An 18,148-nucleotide genomic window follows, 5' to 3' on the forward strand; every position below is an offset into this window, starting at 1 on the left:
GCAGATTTGTGTTCTTAACATTGAAATGCTAAAATTGGAAAATAAGTGAATACTTTAATGTTGTGCAATCAACATGATTAAAAGTGTTTGATCCACTGTGTCTAATTTCTTCTCACACTAATCTTACTGTGTGTGTGTTGTGTGTGTGTGTGTGTGTGTGTGTGTGTGTGTGTGTGTGTGTGTGTGTGTGTGTGTTCTGGGTACATTTCCATAAGGTTTGTTTGAGTCAGTATGCTAAATGTTGATGCAGAGATGTTTACATACAATATTGGGTATTGCTTAACTAAATTCATATGATGAGGGTGCTCACACACACACACAAACAGACACACAGTAGACAAACAGACACAAATAAACACAAATAAAACCACAGGCAGACATACAGCAGACCACAGGTCTCAGGCACAATAAACCTTCTGAATCACTGGGCCTTCATGTTCGACTTTTAATTATGACAGTAATCGATCCCACAGAGACAGACAGGAGGAGAGACGGGCAGAGAAACAGAGAAAAGGTGACAAGAGAATACACAGAGCAAGTAAAAGAGTGGGGGAGTTGATAGTGCGGAGTCACAGTATATCTGATGAATCCACATGTCCAATAATAAATTAAAAGTCTATAAGTCAATCTTATAATGTTGCTGGTTACAAAGTAAAAGCCTTGAACTGGAGATTAAGAAAACAAAGCACACAGGTACTACTGTAATGGCAGATACATAACAATCCAACAACTTCCATAATTAACATTTAATAGTTTAACAATTTCAAAATGGAGATTACATTTATTTATTGTATCATTACGTTTACAAAGGGTAACAAATAAATGTCACTAGTCCTAAATTATGTAATGCATTTCTCATATAAATCCCTCGTGCGAGTTGTGTCTAAGATGTGATTACTTGCAACTGCAACAATAGCCAAGCCAACATCCTTCATGCTTATTGGTATATTACAGCAGCCATTAGTTACCCTCAGTGAGCCTCCTCAGCACTATAGGAGAAATGTCTGACCAGCCAGATGGTTGGACAGTACCAGTAAATTAAGCATGAGACAATTTACATACAAGTGGAATCACTCACTTAATAGTGTGTATTCTTCCTTACATAAAGGACCAAAATGTTTTATTCAAACTGTAGATTATCTCTCTGACAAGTTTAAGTGTTCTGTTCAAAAGACCAAGACATTCTGGCTTGCATAAAAATGTAAAAACAAAAGCCTAAAGGCCATCAGCTTGTTAAATTTGCTACCACAAGCTAAGATATTTTGCACTGAAAGCACTCCATGCCACAGGATGAACACTTGCCATTCCTTTCTTGTCTCTTTTCTTTTTCTCTTTTTGTTTTGTCCCAGGCTCAAGTCCCCGCTCTCTTAAGTGCTTTTATATCACCGAGTGGCAGACAGAGGTCAATATATCTGTTATTTAAGTTGTCACGCCAACTCAGATACCTTTGTGCAGCTAAATACTTGAGATAGAAAACCACCTTTCACAGACACAACATCACAAAAATGTAGGACTTGACATGAAGTACACACATTGTATTGTTCTGTATTAAAAGATGCAACATGATGGTTATTTATCTATCTATAAAGCAAGGAATCTCTGTCTGTGTGTGTGTGTGTGTGTGTGTGGCTCAAATATCTCTGCAGATCAGGATCAGATTGACCTGAGAGTTTCAACATGGCTGCTGTGTGGTTTAAGGGTGTGCAATGTCGGCTTTGTTTGGACTACAAAGATACAGTTAATAAATTATTTCATAAATTATTTAGAATTCCGCTAGCATTACCATAGCCACCATAGCCACCATAGCCACGTGCGCACCAGAGCCAATCACTGCAGAGCCCTAATGTGTAGCGATTGAGATCCTGACCCACCAAACATCCTGGAAAGTTACAAAGTTACTTTTTTCACTCTAAATGATATAATTATACATAATCACCAGCAGTAAACTGGACGCTGTCTGACTCCCTCACTCGCAAGACAGAGAATGTTTTCCAGCGGAAAGTAAACTGATATCTCGGTTCAGAGGGCTGGCGGTCGCAGTGATTTTTGATCGCATACACTCGCCAGTTTTTCGCCGGTGACAGACGCTGTTTTTCGGGCAGAAATGTAACGGAAGAGTCGGTAGGACAGGCGGAAGGACAGACAGGAGGACAGATGCTTCTCCACGTACAGCTGTGGTATTTTTTTTCCTCATGTAAGTTGCCAAAGACAGTTACAGTTAATACGTTACTGTTGTTTGGTCCTGTAACGTTGCTTGTGGGACATTTCTCTGTATTAAGTTGAGTAGGAGATCTGTGCAGTTATCAGACTGTCTGACCGACACGCCCTCGCTCCACGGCGTCGGCTTAACCGTTCACACTATTTTGGTAGTTTCAAAACTATTTTTTGATGTGGAAACTCTTACTGCCATTGCTCTTCTCTCTCTCTCTCTCTCTCTCTCTCTCTCTCTCTCTCTCTCTGATGTATGCTAGCCTATATTACAGGGCTAAATAATATGTCCTGTCCACTTCATTTACTAGGCTATGCTCCAAGTTAGTATCCATGAAAAAGCTACTTAACCTCCCATTTTCTATAGCAATACATACTTCCTACGGGCACTGCACTAGTTTAAATAAATTGGCAGTGGTGGCCTAAAAGTTAGAGCAGTGAGTTTGCAACCGGAAGGTTGTAGGTTCAATTCCTGGAACTGGCAGGAAAAATCTTGGTGGGGAAAGTGAACACCACCACTGAGGTGCCTGTAACCCCAGCCACTTTGGTTACACTGTGCAGCTTCCAGTTACGAATGTGTAACAGTGCAAACGTGATCAGGTCGCTCCTGGAAAAAGATTCTGTCTGTACCTGCCTAATGGTTACATTTATGTACCAGGACATAAAGGTATATTTTTGTCACTAGGGTTACAGAAATGTTCTTTTAGAGATACAGAAAATGTACCATGTTCAAAGGTACAGTGTCTGTGTACAGTGCTAGGATACAGCTGGAGACACAAAGCCTTTGTACCCTTTTAGGTCCATTTCTGTACCTTGATTTTTTAGTGTGTATGTGACATTCAATAATTTGGGGTTTCTCAGGCCTATTAGGTTTAGAAATGCGACTACATTTAAAGCTGCCAGCTGCTTCTCCTGCTGCCTTGGATGAACAACTGTATCAACCAAAGGGGTGCGCGACATACATATCAAAGATTCAAATCTCCCCAAAGAAACAATGAACAACGAGCAATCTGCAGGTGTGTAAGTGCACATGAAAATATTTTCATTTGCCTATGTTTTGTTTGCAATTTTACTACATTGCTTACAGGAAGCAAGACGTACTTACAGCTTACCAGGCTAAATATAGCATATATATCAAATTGAATATAGGATGAAAACTCTAATCTCCCCTTTGAAAATACAGTAAATCAGTGCGGCCATCACTGAGTTAATTGTTACACTGTGAGATGTATTACTACTACAACTACCTACAAGAATAACAACTTGTACAGAAACTGATGTTCCTACTCATCTGTAGCAATATTGGTTTTCTGTGATACAATTTTAGTCAAGAGTAGCCGTTCATCTCACTTGTGCTTTTGTCATTTAAATGATCAATTATTCAAATCATTAGAATTAAACTACAGAATTTCTGTCTTATATCCAAATGTACGTCAAATTAGATTGAGATGAAATAATATACTCCCACCTTTTTTAAAATACTGTAAAAAGCACCGCACAAGAAATACGAGGAATTTCACTTTGCTCTCTTTTGGCTGCAAAGTAACACACGCTGTCTCATTTATTCAGCCACATACACTGCATATTACACACCTTATATTACACACAGAATCCTCACTTCCCTCCACCACTCAGACCCTCTCTCTCTTATGCACGCACACACATACTCATCAGCCTTTAAAGACAGCACAGTCCTGGTCAGAGCAGTGCAGAGAGGTTAGAGCTGCAGGTCGGGCTGCGGATATCCTGGAGGATAACTGGGATTGTGAAGAGAGCGTGAGAGAGAAGTGGAGAGCATCACTCAATCAATTTCTATTGAATCTCTCTCCAGTGGGAACATGATAAGCGATGCAGACCTAAGGGATATAACAAGCTTGTGCATTCTTTATATTTGAAGGAAAAGAGCCAACTAGGCTTAGGCTAAATGTTAAAATTGCTTCGCAGTGCTCTATCTAACAGTTGGAGCATTTGATTAAATAAAGATTTTGTAAGGCAGTGAGATTATTTATTAGTTAATGACTCTAAAAGTATACTCAGCTAAATGTGAACTCAATGGAAGGTGTAGTATAATGTACACACAACTGTACCCTTGTTGTGCCCTTGATGGCACACAGATAGTAAGTAAACATTTAGACATATATTAACATTGCACCATTTGGGCCCTTGTCCTCACCACAGAGCACTTATAAGAGCAGTCTGAAAGAAATAAAAACAGACTGAACCTTAGTGGAATCAGTCAATAAGAGACTATGTGGTGACAAATTACAGAGAAAAGAGTTCTTGAGTGCAAAGAAAACAGGCAAACCAAAAGAAGCAAGGGAAGGCATTTAAACCTTTTCAAATTTGATAAGATTTATGTAAATGCAGGTTTAATCATGGATGCACTTTGCATGTTGAGCAGGTACAAATGTAAAACCCACAACAATACTGGCATGAAATTAGAAAATTAGGTTGCAGGAAGGTTAATCGTATTCCAAATGCAGCAAAATTAGAAAATGTAAGTGTAGCTCTAATGGCAGTGCTGCATTACAATACTGAGGAATTTGGTGTTTAAGTGTTAATTATTCATTGTTTAATCACATTTAAAGGGCTGGAATTTTAAAAAATGGAAACAAAGGCTGAACTGAATAAGTCTGAGTGCTACAGCTGTGACTGGTTTATTTACTTTTGAGGCCTGAATCTGATTTTGGGGTTATCAAGACTAAAATCAGATTTGATCAAATCTGGACTGCAGAAAAACATTACAGAATCCATCTATTGCAATCTAAATTTACATCACATTCATAGGCAGGAAGAAATTCAATTTGTGGTCAGCCAGGTGTAGCTCAATCGTGAAACATGGCTGCATTTCTCAGTCTCCATCACTGATGTTACCTGATTTGACCAACGTACAAATGGATACAACGTTTTCCATTTCGCTTGATTTGGTGGTATAAAGGTTAAGTACATATCCTTGTCTAGCTCATTATCAGAGCAACCAATTTTGATATATTAAAGAAGACTGAACACAGAAATCCAACCCTGAGGACCCAGAAATGTTGTGTATGATGCCAATAATAGAAATCATGCTTGTTACTGATATAAAGATTGGATTTAAATCAAGCCAACAAGACATAACTGGCAATAATCAATGAGGAAGGTGAATTTCATATAATGATAATCAATTAGTACTAACTATTTTGATAATCGGTCATTCTTTAAGCAGAAACATTAAACATTTGTTGGTTCCAGTTTCTCAAAAGACATAATTAGATGTTTTTTTGTCTTTTATGATTGTTAACTATATATGTTGGACTGACAGAGAATCACCTTGGGGTCTGAGAATTCCAGATGAGCCTTTTCTTATTCGAAAAAGTCAAAAGATGAATCGAAAATTAAAAGAATCAGGTCCTGATGCCTAAAATCTTTCGCAAAACATCAAATCTCACTGATTGTTCTGTTTGCATTTCAGGCTTAGAATAGCAAATTAAGAATATAACCCTTATAAAAAGTCCTTAAAGTTAAAACTTTAAAAGTTAACTTAAGTTAAGTTACCTAAAATAGCTCTTATGGTGTCCATATAGCCATTCGGTCATTTAAATTTTGTGGTTTCAAGCTTATTTTGACAGTGGAATTAGTCCTGCAACATAACCTTAAACTCATAAAGCCAATCCCAAAATTAATTGTAAGGTATAAAAGAAAGACGGATGTATGTTAAACTGTATGAGTGCTGCATATGAACTACATCCTTTTCTCTTGAATAACAGACTTTCAAATAATCTCAGGAGATGGCTCTGCTTGCCGATGAGCAAAACTGCCTTTGGAAAGTAAGAGGGGGCTTTGATAAAAGTTTTTCTATTACCTCAGTTATTCAAGCAAAACCAGTGAATCAACTCTGCATGTTCCAGTGATTCCTGGGAACCTTTTCATACATTTAACAGTCATCTGCTTGAATACAGATTAATATTTTCAGCCAGTAAGGCAATAAGGATTTCTATTTCTAGAAATGTTTAAAAAAAAGTAAGGGTGTGTATCTCCAGTGTATAGGTTATAGGCAGTGAAGGGCAGGGCAGTTTTTTTCAGTGTACTGAATCACTATGAATCATTCATTAAAAAAGACTGTTCAAAAGATTCATTTACTGAATCATTCAGCGCTTGACCGGAACTCCGACTGCGTACTAGTCCCACTCACGGAGCTGAAACACAGCTGAACGTTCTGCTCGCTAAGTGAAGTGAGAACGGTCGTTTGTGAAGGATAATTCTCAGTGAGCTGAGAATTAGTTTGTAAACTGAAAGCTCAATTCCTTCTCTATTATGTACAGAATGAGAAGGAGCATACAGGAAGGGGGGGAGGAGAGGCCGGCTGGAGGGACTCAGCATCTGTGCATCACTGTGCTCACGTTCACTGTGTAGGAAGTTCAGTGAACAAATTGCTGAACATGTGCCGTTCCCTCACAGTGAAAGAATCCAAGACCGTCTTGGGCTCAGCAACACATTTTTTTTTTTATATTGCAAGTTTCACCACATATTGTAAACTACGAGCAGCAACACATACGTATGTGAGTGTACTCTTACAGCTGTCCTCTTTTCAAAACAGTTACGTTATGTGTCCTGCTATTGTATGCTGCTATTGTAAAGTCCTACCCTATTAAGTACAACACCTATGGTTTCGTGCCACCTAAATATTAAATAAAATATTTGGTACTACTTCCTACGTTGAGACTTTAAGACATGAGAGAGAGGGAGAGGGGCGGGCTTGAGCAACTCAGGGTTCACGACACATTCACTGTGTGTGGTACGTTCAGTGATTGAGGATCCATTTAGTGAGTCAGTGTACCCCTGCACCTTCACTCACAACTGAGTGAGAGCTCAACTGAACTGACTGAGAACACATCGTTTCAGAAAGTAATTTCAGTACAGTTCGAACCAAACACTAGTTATAGGACTCTTACAGTATACACTGTATATAGGGAATGTAGTGGTGTTTCTTAATTCAACACAAAGTACAAATACCACATGTATACCGTTATCTATGTTTTGCTATGCCAAACAATCCAGGCATATATGGTAAGCAAAAACACATGCAAGTACACCTAATAGTAAGGTTGTATAGGCTGCAATTACTTCAGGTTCATGTCAGCACTCTCTCTATTTTGAGTTGAGCCATTAGTTAAAAAGAAATAGCACACTTTATGGCACAGCCCATGCATTGTGACTCATGAGCTTGTAACTATCTTGAGATGTTTCTCTGCTCAGTACGTGATGTCAGGCAGTCTGGCCCAGTTAGAGCGACATCTGTGCTCATGAAATTGACCTAGCGATTTAGCAATGAACTCAAAATACCCACGTTATCTTCTAAAAAACAGATGAAAAATGTGGACTTCCCTTCCCTTTCGTCTTGTTTTTTTTTTATCTCTCCCTGCCTTGCTCACTCTCCCGAGTTGCCTATTTCTGTGCTGTCATCTTGCTTCAGTGATATTTGTTATACAGCGAACAGAGATCAAGAGTGCTTCTGCATTGATTCTCTTGCTTTGTTATGACACTAAATTCTGCTTCAGTGCTCTCTGCTAAATGAACAAGCCACACATGTACTCATGCACACACGCACACAGTGACACACTATGACAGATAGCTATGAGCACATAACTTGATACAAGATAATTTGTTATTTTGGGACTATTGATTTGTGAGTTACGCAATGAAACAAGTCTCCTTCAGAAGCATCCCCACAGCAATCAATTCTAACATGGTCTCCCATTCATTCCTTTCTAATGATGTGATCAATATATCTTCTAAGATGCGGACTACACAGGAATACAGTGTCATTGCCCAAAAGAAAAATACAAAGATACAAATAAAAAGACAAATATCACATGAATACTACTGTGAGATGACATTGTTTTATATGTGAGGTTCCTGAGACAGAGACTGTGGAAGCACACAGCTCCCCTGAATATCATCCATCATCCAAACATCTAGAAAAAACATGAATACATTATTCTATTTTTAGGGAGGTATTTCTACATTGTGGGGTCACACTATATGCCTCCATTATCTTGCAACAAAAAATCTGGTTGATATGTAAGGCAGCGAATTATCCTATCAGCAGGGATTGTCATTTACAGATGGGGTCACAAGTAATGGAAAGTCATTTTCACCCGGGGCTGTTTTCCATGTGGGATAGCTACTGCACTGCCAGCTCAACTAGGACAAATGGCTGCCTCTTGCCCAAATCACTACGGTAACCTAGACTAAGTAGCCCCAGCTGAGGGCTTTGGATGCCTAAATGTTTCCCTTGACCAAAGCCACATTACTGTCTGAACAACCCGCAGTGTAAATTACCCAGGAAGCAAATGGTGAACATGAGGTTTCATTAAGTCCTGTTTTGTAGGAATGCAAGGTTTTATTGATTAAACATTCATCAGATCTTAGCATGGATACAATTTAGGGAAAATGACCAATAAAGGAAACACCCCTCAGTCAGGAAAAATAACCCACAGATTCTTGACGCTGCTAACTGGGGCTGCAGTAGTTTGAAAACTGCGTGTATGTGATTGTATTTCTGTCTTTTGTGTGTAAGAAATAGAGAGAAACAAGAATTTCCCCATCGGGGATGGATAAAAAAGTAAATCTTCTTTAATGGTGGGAAAAGTGCTGGGGGTGTAGGGCTGGGTACTGAACTTTAATGGTACCAACTGGATTGCTTTGATACTACTATTACTAGTGTTGAAAAATGCCTTGTCATATGGTACCACATTATGATACCTAAGGAGTACATCTCATCAGTGCAGGAAAAACACTACATTCACGCATGTGAATTGCTTATCTGCAAAGAACTGATCTTTGTGTTAGCCAACCCACTCGTTGGTGAGTCTGTTCACCATATTGTTCACCAGGAGTGTCTTTGACGGCAAAAGTTGATAGACCAGGGCTAGCTGAGAAAGTGAAAGGTCTCACTCTGCCACTATTTGCCAGTACCCTTCTTCTTTGTCTGTGGATTAGGCAGACTAGGCAAACATAATTGTTTATCTATATTGTTATTCAGAAATTCCATCAGTTTCTTAATTTTAGTCCAGTCGCATGTCATCTAGAGATACAGCATGCAACCTATTTTTTTCCCATGACGTGCTGTTCCCAGCAAACAGACAGTGGAAATAGTCTGTTAATAGTCATATTGACATCATATCAGCAACATACACCTTTCGCAACAGTTTGAATTTCAATATCTGTAGAACACAGAATACATTTCTTTTTACAATTGAGCAAACGCTTAACCTTTTTCTGTCAAAACTATATAAAAGAAATTTATGATTAAATAAAAACTCAATAAACATTCTATTACTGACGGCCTTTATCAAAGGCAATCTCACTGTAGGCAGTAGCAGGGCCGCAGCATTAACGCTGTCAGTGTGGACACAAGGCGTACCTAGTAAACTCTAAAGTACATTTATACATTTATGTTGCATCCTGTCTAAAATGATCATTGTCACTAAAGTTAAACCGTTGCTACATGAACTTGAAAAGTAAAACTACAGCTTTGTCATTACTAAAACAGAAAGCAGTGTTTCCCAATAATTACCTAGACTATGGCAAACTGAAAATATTTTTACACGTCTCTCTAACATTGTGTTTTGCTCCGTTGCTTCAGCAAAGCCTCTCTCACTCACAGTACAAATATTCACGATCGATTAACTATCGTCAATCTCCCCTCGCTCTGCCCCTCCTGTACAGTCTACTGACAGTCACACTGCTCTGCAGAGAAACACAGAGACACATGCTCTCTGGCGCAGATACGCTGTTAATTTTACCAGCGCGGACCAGGTAAAGCAACAGTGAACACATCAGTTGGTCATGTCATTCGGTACCACGTTGTTTTCAATCGTTATGATAGGCTACGTCATTACCAACAAGCCTCACTCAGAATAGCAGGTGAAAAATATCCACGAATTGTGTTTTCCTGTGCAAGCAGGTGTGTGTGAGAGACACAGGCCAGAACAGGTGTTTGTGTGGCTTGTGTAGAAAAGAGTAACGTTACTGAAGAGAAAAGCAAGGTGATTAAAGTAGTCCCCGAAACACTGAATAGAGCAAGTTTGAAGACTCTGAAGAAGTGATGCAAGTGTAATGAGTTTTCTTGTAGCTCACAAATGATGATAACAGTGGTGACTGGTGATGCATTAACAATGTACCGGGCATCTTAATTAAAAACAATAATTAAATGGCTTACGTAAATTCTTTGGACCTCAACACTCAGGGTGTTAATGTTACAGACAAAAAGCTCCACAAAAGTTAATTTTGTCTTTGGAATAACTTCCTTGGAAAATGCCCAAACTTCACATTCCGCATTACAAACATCCCATTTCTATTAACTGTAATTTACTATTTCATTACATGTATAAGGGGCTATCAAATTAAACAGTTTTCAGTCAAACATGCAATACCATTATATTAGCTGAGCAGCTGCAAATGGGGAATGGAGAATAACAGAACCACAAATGTTTACACAGACCATCTCTGCATGTGTCACAAATGTCAAAAATGCCAAGTCTGTCTTTCAGTACCTCTTATCCATTGAAGAGGGATAGACTGCACACAGTGTGACAGTAAATAAACCAAATTGAAGCTTCCTTTGAATTAAAATTGTGAATGGTTTTAACTAGATAATGAGAGCCTCTTAACAGTTAAGCAGTAAAGCAAGTAATTGCTTTTTCATGGAGTCAAGATTTTGAATTTCTATCATGTGTTGGGACTAACAAAATCCAATCACATGGATAGCAATTAAACTCTTCAGTGAACTTCTGACATGGTTGGGTTCCAAGGTAATCTCACATAACTTACTATGTTCCATACCCCATGCCCTCCCAAGATGTCAATGACGTTTTTTTTTGTATGTAGCGTAACTACAGTTTTGTTAAAACTATGTACTGTTGGCATGTACAGCACGCAACTCTATATAAGAAATCCGTTGTAGCTCTTCTCGGTAGAGCTCTTAGGAATATTAATGCAGTGACTGCATGTGCACTAAAAGACAACTTCATTCAATAGAACTAAACCTGAAATAAAGTGATGTATTCTCAGTGTGAACTGAATATTACAAGTTATTGTTGAGAAGATAACAATAGCCGTGATAGTCGAAAATATGTCTGCGTAATGTGATGATATGATTTTATTCTGTTATGTTGTTTATTTCATAATAGAAATCTTGTTATGTAGCGAGACACAGAGAGACTACCACGTTGCATTGTGTCAGAACTCTCAAATATTTGATTCTCTCTTTAATTCTCTTCAAATACTTCCTATCTGTTGTCTCCTAAATATTGTTTGTTTCTTAATGAATGCTGACATTTCCTATCATGTTAGGCTAAAGTTGCATTGAACAGATTATTGTATTTTGGTTTCTTCAGTATTTCCCTACAAATTAAACTGACCTACAGTATACAGATCCTGGTTATCTGTAAATTAACACCTGCATTAGCACATTTGACATGATTTTTGTTGTTGCTGTCACTGAGCAGATTTAATTAAAGGCTAAATCATTCTAAGAAATGCTAAGTAGTTAAGCTTGGTGTAAATAACTGACTAAAAATACATACAGTATATACAAGCATGTACAATTGTTATGAATGCTGCTGATGTTACAGGATTGTTAAAATACTATATGAAAATTGTTACACAAAAACTGTACATTTAGATGATGATGATTTAAGGTTTATTAAAAGCATCAAATGTTCACATGATGCTGGTGTTAAGAACTGTAATGTGTTGCTGTTGTTGTTGTTGTAAAGCCCCACCACAGAGGTGCTGCAGAGAAGGATTTTATTTTAATGTTTTAGGGCCTAGGAAATAATAGGTTTGTGTCCTGTCTGTGACACCAAACACAGGAGGGATCCAAGCAATCCTTTTGATTTCCTGCAGTTTCCATTTTTGATTCAGTCTGAGTCACCCTGTGACCGCTTCCATATGGTGGCCTGTCCAACAGCAAGAGCAGATTGCATTATTGGACTGGTCACAGCGGATGGTTGCTGCTAACAAGTTGCTGCTCCTCTCTGACCCCTTTATGTGAGTGTGTCTGCTGCTGCGTTTGCCTGCCTGTCTATGCGGACGTGTGTTTGTGTATCAGTGTGTGTTCATATGCTTGTGTGCGTGACCCCGAGTGACTTGTTTCCAATAAGGAAATGAAATCCATTGCGGGATTTTTTTTTTCCCCCCCAGCGAACCATTTTCTTTTATTACTTCACCTGCACTTCCTTGAGCCACTGGGTGCGCTCCCACGCTGCAACCAACTCCCAGACAAGCATCGGCAGCATCTATCTTGTGGACAGAAGTGCTGAGTGGCTATTACTTCTCAGCAGACCACATAAAAACCACAGCAATTAAACGCTATTGGGCCATTCGACTTTGTCTTCTTAGAGGGGGGAAAAAAAGGGAGTGAGTGAGCAAGAGAAGAAAGGCAGAGAAGAAAGTGGAGGTTAAAGCGAGAAAAAAAGAGACTTCAACTGATGCTGCTTAACAGGGAGAGAGATCTTTATGTCAGTAGTTTCAAATTGAAAAGGAGGAATTAAAGAGTGTGAAAGTAGCTGTGAAATTAGAGCTGGTGAAATACAGTACCTGTTCTCAAAGGGACATGAGAGAGCTCTTTAACTAAGGTATAATGGAAAGTAAAAGTAGACTGCAGCATGGGAGCTACAGTAAGGTCTCCACTTTTAACTAGATTTATAGTTGAAGTGATTCTGCTAGAGCTGCATTGTTGTTCTGCCCTCCAGAAGGAAGCTTAAATCATATTCTGCGCTCTTCAGACTGCTCAACTGAGAAACACTTTTTGTGTTATGACTTTTTAAATCTATTTTGCAAAACTGAAGAAAATGGCTACGACAGGCCAGTGCCTATGCGGTTGGCAGGACGAAGAGTAAACTTACGGCCATCTCTGTACGATGTGCATTGCGTTTACCAGACACAAAGATATAATTATATCGGATGTCAACATGGATTAAAACTGATGTTGGCCAGGTACTTGTGAGGCTCCTCTGGTGAATTTCAGATTGATTTAATGTAGTTTTACCCGTAAAGTAAATGCAAAAAGCCAGCAGCCCGACACAGAAAGCTCATGGTTTAAAATGTGCTCTATTGAATCTATGGCCACCTGAACATTGTCAGTCTACTCTTTGTCCCACTGACCGCACTGTCAACTATCTGTGTCCCACTAACCACAGTGCTTTGCAGTGAACCCAACAACTTGTTGAAGCCTATTGGAAAAATATGGTTGACTAATGTAACAATCTAAACCATTGTGCATTACAACTGTTGTAAACTGTACACTGTATTGTATTGTATTGTTCTGTACTGACTGTAAAGCCCAAAGAGGCAAAGTTGTGATTTGTGACACTGGGCTACATAAATAAAAACTGACTTGACCCGGGAACTAATTTCAGGTCAAAGGTTATCAAAAGCACAGAGACCTTCTACACGAAATTGGCAATTTGTTTTTGTTTATTTACTGCTTAAGATTCATAAGAAAAATGGTGTAGGTGAATGGTGGGCATACAACACAACACACTCTGGGGTTCATATCCTGTGTCCTGGCTGTGGTTTAGGCAACATGAGCACATTGGTTTAAGTTAGGGGAAGATTGTAGTCTTGGTTACATGTTCAAAAATAAACTTTACAGTCAGATTTGACCAAACAGTCTTTCCTCTTTGCCTTAAAGAAGCGATATGTGAGACGGACAGTACATAATGTCATTTCTAGGAGATGGGGTTTAAATGTGGACAACAACACTCACCACTGTGATTTTATTACATGTTTTAGACAGCAATATGGCTACCAATATAGCTACTTACAATTCTTTCAGTTGTGTCCAACATCACCACAACGGTCAGTAAAGTTAATTTACAAAATAAATCTGAAGAAAAATCTCAATTGACACTGAATGTAAGTGTAACTATAACTTAATCAGCTACTGTAATTGAGTCAAAAAGTAAACCCTGGCTAAAGACTTAACTAGCCAATAGACAACTGAAGCAATAGGTCTCACTACCAACTACTTCTACTTTAGCTTAACATGTCATTAGGCAGACCAGATCTGTCTCTCCTTCTACATGGAGAATTAATTCAAGCATCTCACATTAAGACTGTTAACTGCAAGAATTATATTTTGGCAATCATGTTGCCAAAGTTTTAGATGTGAAAATAAGTAATATGTCTTTTAAATTACTGTATAAAGATTGTTTAGCCATACATATAGTAAAATGGAAATGTCACAATGAAATGGTTTATATTATGACTTTAAAGAACATCTTGTTTTCTTGCATCATTTTTCCAGCTTAGTATAAATAAACAATCTAAACTTTGAGCAAACAACAGTGCGATGTAGTGACAGCATTATTGCCAAAGCTACAGTCAATCCTGCTACTGTTGTTGCTGCCACAAAGGAATACCGTCTTCATTCATCACCGTCTGTCGGCGTATTCTCCAACCAACAAAAATAAACATCTGCAACCTCTCAGTAATCAGGATGTGGATGTAGGTACACAGCGCAGAAGAAAAGCATGACGAGCAGTGAACTAACACTCAAAAATTACAAATGGCTGCCTGTCTCATTACCCAAGCAAATCACATTAGATATCCTTTGGAAGCCTAATATAGACGCTGCACTGTGTGGCCCTCTCTCTCACAATCGCTCTTTCTATCCATCTTTCTCTCTGTCTATTGATATGCTCTTTTCTTTCTTTGTCTGCCTTTTTCTTACCAACTTTCTCTTTTCTTGCCTCTCTTTCACTTTTTGTCCCTTTGCCTTTCTGTACTTTTGTCTCTGACTTAAGTCGCTCTGTCTTTGTCACTTTCTCTCTCTGCTGACCAGACAGATATATTCAAATGGAAGTTAAGGACATAGTGTTGCATTATTCAAACCCCTCGCAGGAACGAGAGTTGGGAACAATGACAGGCAAATTCCCATTAAAGCAGGCCGTTTGCTGAGACAACAAATCCAAAGACCACAGTAAAGCAGGTGAGAGGCAGCAGCATTCGGCAGAGGAGTTATTACATTCATACGGGACAAAATCATTTTTGTCACAGAATCGTCTGTTTTTAATTCTCACTCAAACTTGTTTTACTTGAATACTTTAAGACAAATACATCATGACACAACCAAAATATAACCAGTTTATCCACAGGGAACTGGCACAGTTAAAGCATCACTACAACTGGCTGGCTGTATGAAATTACCAAGGATGACACCTTTGAGTTTTTGACAACCACCACACAGTTAGCGTAGGCTTAACATGTGCCGTGAGATCAGGGGGCAAAATCGAGTAGCCAGTTAGCTGGCAAGCACTGGGCCTGTTGTGAACCTCAGTGGAAATACCTGTCACATCACAAACTTAATGTGGAAAATCAAGTGACTGGAACCAATATCCTGGATACTGCCAAGCTGGCTAACAACATACTCTGAGATGGAGCGCTCAGAGTCAAAATACACCGAACACCGTTTATGATTCACACAATCAGGATCCTGCTAATTGTTCTGAAAAATGCCATGTCCTACAATTTTACAGAGTGAGCAGCTGGTTGCCTTATCAAATTGATTCACAATACCAACAGAATTTTGGTATTAAAGGTAAAAGACCAGTGTGTAGTATTTAGTGGCATCTAGCAACTAACTAGAACACCACTCGTGTCTGTATTTGAAGACCTGGGAATAAAAACGGCTGTGAAGTGTGTAGGAAAAACTAAGGTGACCACGAAACTCTCCAAAAAATACATGAAAAGCCCTATCTACCTGCAGCATTTGTAGATTAAAAACACGATTCCTATAGTCAGGTGATTATACACTAATGAAAACAAACGTATGAATATGATATTCCACTTCTGCCAGTAGATCGTCCTAATGTTACACACTGGGCCTTTAAATAATATAGAGTGTGGCTAGATAATGTTTTTTAGGCAGAGCACAACTCCTTTTATTACACTGACTTAAACATAAACAAGAAATTATGGTTCACGATCAGCAATTTGACACCATTTACTTTCACTTTTTTTCAAACCCATCAGAAAATAAATTCCACTGGCTCTTTATGTTGTGCTAAACTAGGATAGTTTTATGCTTACTTTGCAGTTTTTTGCACTTGACATATTGTCATCTCAATCTATACAATGTAGGCATAATTCATGAACAAATAATTAAGGTCGGTATTGAACTAGGGCATCACCCAACATTTTGTTACCAAAAATATTGAGGGAGACTAGCTGATTAATTGTGGCACTCTTTCTGAACTTCTGACATAGTGATCGGTTTAGACCACAGAGAGGGAAGTCTTGAGATTGTACCCAATGAGAACAAACAGTTTGCCAATAGCTTTTGGCTACCTCAATGTGCAAGTAAGCACACTGTTGCCCCTGGCCAGATCAATGTCTCTCGATTAGGCTGCCTGGGCCAAAAGGATTGCAGCAACTTTCCTATTTGTCAGCTCACCAGACCGATTCTCATTTAACACATAAATATGTAGGAAGCTGCATATGCACACACACACACACACAAGCTTAAACACAAAAAGACATACTGATTTCACAGACAAACAGACGTCATTTGTCCCGTGGCATTCAGCACCAACGTCAAATAGCATAGGGCCCTGCTAAAAAATCAATGGGCATTTGCAACAATCAATGGCTGGGTTCCTATGAGAACTAATTAGAAAGGCAAACATGCAGCGCCACCTCCTTCCTTCTCTCTGCCTACTACTGTGAGTTCCAAGAAGAGCCTCTCAACCGTACGGTCAAAATATAGTTTAACACAACAGTGATATTTGTGAGTAAGGATCAAACAAACCGATACATGTATTTAGGAAGTAGAAAAAAACCCTGTGCACAGTAGTGCTTCTCTTCTGGGTGCCAGCTGGTGCAGAGCAAACCAAAGTAAACCAGACAACAAAAATATATTCCAGCATATATTTCAGTGCACACCAGCAGGTGTAGGGATTGACACTGTTTTATTACTTTTAAAACAAAACAAAAAGGAGGGAACTATGTACTTCGCATGGTGCTTCATCAGATTTGCTCTGTGTACATGGGTTTGTGATGCACTGCTGCTGATATAAAATGAATGGAAAAATGGGAGTGAATTTAATAAAGGCTATGTTGTCTCTCGTGTGCAGAAACAAAGTACTTTTTAGTGCCATAGAAACTCAAAATCCTTCACTATGACACGCTATGTCCATAAGTATAATTGTTACCTTAAGAGAAATAATAGCATATTAACTTGGTTTTGCTTGGTCTAGCTCATGGCATGCCATTCAATCCACTATTATTAAAAGGTCTGGGACCCCTGAGTGCAGCCAGAAATCTTCTGTAGACCTTCTTGTAAGCAAAAAAATGAAGGCATTATTGTTTTTATACGTTCAACTTCCAGGCTTCTAAATGACCTTTAGAAGATGCTCAGCAAGCTCAGAATTGTGTTACTTTTAAAACTTGACGGACTTTGGATAAGCCAGTATACATAGAGATGGATGGATTTTGCTTATTTTAACTTCTCCTTTTTGCATCCTGTTTTCACCCTCTGAATTATATGGTTTCCTCGTGTGAACAATTAGTCTGAATTTGTGTAGATCACTCAGTAACAATAATAATGACTAATCTCATTTTCCTTGTTAGACCCTGTAGTGTGAATCAGGCAGTTGTTTCCATTATTATCAGTGTGAAGGAGGTGTTGAATAACTGCTCATTTTGACAATGTTGTGAAGAAAGGTTTCTTCTTCTGAAAATGCCTTAAATAAGACAAAGCTGGCGATCTTTATTTATCTTAAAATTTATTTTCTCTCTGTCCATCTACACATCTATCTATATTTCCTGATCTACCTATATCCATATTATCTCGCTATATCTACCTACAGACAATACCTTCCTATTTACCAACCTATCAACCCATACATCTGAGTGTATTGCTGTAAAGTAGAGGGTACAGAGACACACACAG

General features: G+C 38.7%; 1 protein-coding gene across 5 annotated transcripts in view; it reads right to left on the reverse strand.

Annotated features, from left to right (window-relative positions):
- tnr (tenascin R (restrictin, janusin)) overlaps positions 1 to 18,148 on the reverse strand; it is a 167,285-nt gene that overhangs the window by 96,413 nt on the left and 52,724 nt on the right. The gene's annotated exons all lie outside the window — the stretch shown is intronic.

The sequence above is a fragment of the Dicentrarchus labrax genome, unplaced genomic scaffold (genome assembly GCF_905237075.1).
Source record: "Dicentrarchus labrax unplaced genomic scaffold, dlabrax2021, whole genome shotgun sequence".
NCBI classification, from domain to species: domain Eukaryota; kingdom Metazoa; phylum Chordata; class Actinopteri; family Moronidae; genus Dicentrarchus; species Dicentrarchus labrax.